Raw genomic sequence first — 3,623 nt, 5'->3', positions numbered from 1 at the left:
AAATATGTTGTCTCGTACTCTCAATCTATATATAAGAAACATGCCACCATATATATTTTATAACTCTCAAACCCTCTTCATTTTAACATTTCTTGTTCCCTCCTCGTGAAACATGTCACCATCTATATATAACCCTTTATTATTCTATCTATATCCCTTTTTAAAACTATTCTTAGAATCTTTCTCATTCCTAATATCTTTCTTTATATATATATATTAAAACAAAGAAGTTTAGAAATTTTCTCTTTTTTGATTTTTTAATCCATTTGGTTTTCAAAACTACCAATTAGAAACTCTATGCCATGTTTGGTTCAATTCTCATTCTTACCCAATGTGAAATTCTAAAATATAAAATAATGAATAAAAATAAACATAATGAAAAAAATATTGTTATGAACCAAACACTTTTTTCCTATAAGTGAATTCTTTTCCGACTAGCAAGTCACAGGTTTCCAATAGTCATTGTTTACCAATTAGATTAATGTTTTGTAAAAGTGCCTTTATAAAAGTATTTTCCTAAAAATGTTTTTATAAAAGTACTTTTGTAAAAGTGATTTTATAAAAGTACTTTCGTAAAAATACTTTTATAAAAATACTTTTGCAAAAGTGTTTTTATAAAAGTACTTTCGTAAAAGTACTTTCATATAAGTACTTTTGTAAAAGTGTTTTCATAAAAGTACTTCCATATAAGTACTTTGTAAAAGTGATTATATAAAAGTACTTTCGTAAAAGTACTTCCATGAAAGTGCTTTTATAAAATTACTTTTGTAAAAGTACTTCCATAAAAGTGCTTTTATGTAAAAGTGTTTTTATAAAAGTGTTTTTGCAAAAGTAACATCTATGCCAACAATTTTATATGTAGAGTTTCCTCAAAAAATGAAATGAGCAAAGATGGGGCATTATTATTTTTCATTATAAAAAGAACGTGGCCCTTTTGGCAATAATTTTATAACCAAACACTGTCCCCACTACAATCTCTCTCTCCCCACATGTTCCAATAACCCAAATAATCTAACGGCATAAAATTTCTCCTATACAACCTCCCCCACCATCCCCAACTTTCACCTAAGTTATCTTAGAGTTTCTCTTCTAAATAATATCTAATTCATATTAATCTTTTCCCCAACTTTTTATCCACATCTATCTAAAGAAAGTTTGAATCAAAAAATCTAAGAATTATTTAAATATTCTAACAAAATTATATAATAACTTTATAATATAAGTTAAAATAACAAAAAATAATTATAATTTATTTAATAGCATTCAGATTATTAATAATTATATATATTACAAAATCCATCACGAAATTATGTACAAACAATATAAATTATGACTTTATACATTATTCAATCTAAATGTTATTCAAATAATAAAAATCTAACATTAAAAATGAAATATTATTTAAATATTTCAATAACTAGATATCTTAAATAATAAAATATTAAAATTAATATTTTAAATCAATAAATAATATATTTTAAAAAGTTATTAAGTAACTTTCAATTATAATAAATAGATTAAGATTTTAAATATTTAGTTAAATAACGAAATATTTAACATAACTATATTTTAAATAGTTAAAATAACAAAATTATGTATTAATATTACTATAATTGTATGGATTATTAAATTCAACAAGTAAATAATATTTTATATTTTAATTAATGATATTATTTCAATAAATAAACAATATTATAAATAACTAATTTCATTTTTACAAATTAATAATTATAAAAAACAACTTCAAAAAAATTATTTTTTATTAATAATAATTTTAATATTTTAATATTTATTTATTATATATTTATCTATACTAAAATTAATATTTATTGTATTCTAGTAATTATTTATTTATTTTTATGATAAACATATTTTCAATAATTATGTATAAATCTCTTTTTGTTATGTTATTTAATATAAAATTTTAAACAATTATTGGAGTTTAAACTACTGTTATTTAGCTTTCTAAATTTAGCTTATTGTGTATTTCGCTATAAATTTTTAATAATTATTGGAAACTAAACTATTGTTCACGGGTTGGTTTGTTTTAGTTGTAGGTTGTTTGGCCAACCAAATCGACCTGATCAAGTTGGGGGGTTGGTCACTCAAGTTATATCAGTTTGGGTCAATTTTCAAGTTGGTCAGTCGATTCAAAAGATTTAAACTTAAAAAATTAAGTTTAAATTTAAAAAATACAATGGAATTATTCAAAAATAAATTTATGATATAAACTATTTTAGCCTAAGAAATATTGGAAATTTTCCACTTTCTTTTATTAAAAATATACTTAAAATATAAAATACTAATATATATATATATATATATATATATATGATTGGGTTGTTTGATTTTAATCAGTTTACAAATGGATAAAGCGAAATTTATCCAACTCATTCAGGTTGGGAAATTGTTGAACCAAAGCTGACTATAAATACTAGAAATCGGGTTGGTCAGTTTCATTAATTTGATTCAAAATGGCAACGGAGCGGGGCGGAGACAATGAGCCTCTACCTCTCCCCATCCCCATCCCCATCCTAATGAAAATCCCCATCCACATCTCTGTCTCCATCCCCACTAACGGGTACAGAGTTATCCCCATCCCTATCTCCATAAGGACCCCCACTCCCCATAATTCTTTATAATGTCAACCATTATTTTTTGTTTTTATTTTTATTTAAAAATAAAAATTTATAATCATAATAAAAATAGTCAACCATATTTTTAAAAATATTAACATATAGAGGTATGTCTACATGTATACATATATAAACTATGTGTATATATGCATATATATTAATGGGGTTCCCATGGGGCGGGGATCGGGGTCCACGTGGAACAGGAGTGCTCTCCCTATCCCCGCATCAGTCCCACCAACGAGGATGAAAATTTCCCCATACTTGTCCCTGCGGGGGGAAAATCTTCCCTCGTCCTCGCCCCATTCGAGGTATATCCCCCCCCAGGGATTAGGAAAATGGGGAAAATGCCATCCCTAAGTTTGATAAACAACATTATATAAAATTAATTATTGTTACTTTTGTATTGTAAAATAATTATTAAAAGTAGTATATCAAATATAAATGAATATTAATTATTACATAAAACAACTGTATACAGGGATGCCAATGGGTTGGGTTAAATGGTAAACTTAGCTTGACCTGACCTTAGAGGGTTGAGTTAGAGTCAAGCATATTTGGTTTAAGGTCGAGTTAGAGTTTTGATTCTTAGACTTGAGTCAGGTTCGGCTTTTGACTGACCCGTCAACTAGGTCATGATACCTTGCATATATACCAAGTATTCTTGCAATTTTTTTTTTTACTTCTAACTTTATAGGCTTAAAGTTTATAATTTATTTATATGTTGATTTTGATTTTCTTGTTCTTTTTTAAATGGAAAAAAAATAACACATTAAAATCTACGAAATTGTTTCCTTATTTAAATTAATGTATTTTAGGTTTTCAAATTGTGTTGAAAATACATTTAAAACTATATGGGTCAAGTTGGGTCATCAACTGGGTTAAACCCTATAGGGTTCGAAAATCATGTATTTTTAAGTCGAGTCAGATCGGGTTTGGGTTGGGGTGTTGGAGGGTCGGGTTAGGATTGAGACAAACCTGTGGCGAACA

Source organism: Nelumbo nucifera, chromosome 8 (genome assembly GCF_055504915.1).
Source record: "Nelumbo nucifera cultivar China Antique chromosome 8, China Antique-T2T, whole genome shotgun sequence".
NCBI lineage: Eukaryota > Viridiplantae > Streptophyta > Magnoliopsida > Proteales > Nelumbonaceae > Nelumbo > Nelumbo nucifera.
Note: the sequence above shows the minus strand (reverse complement) of the source record.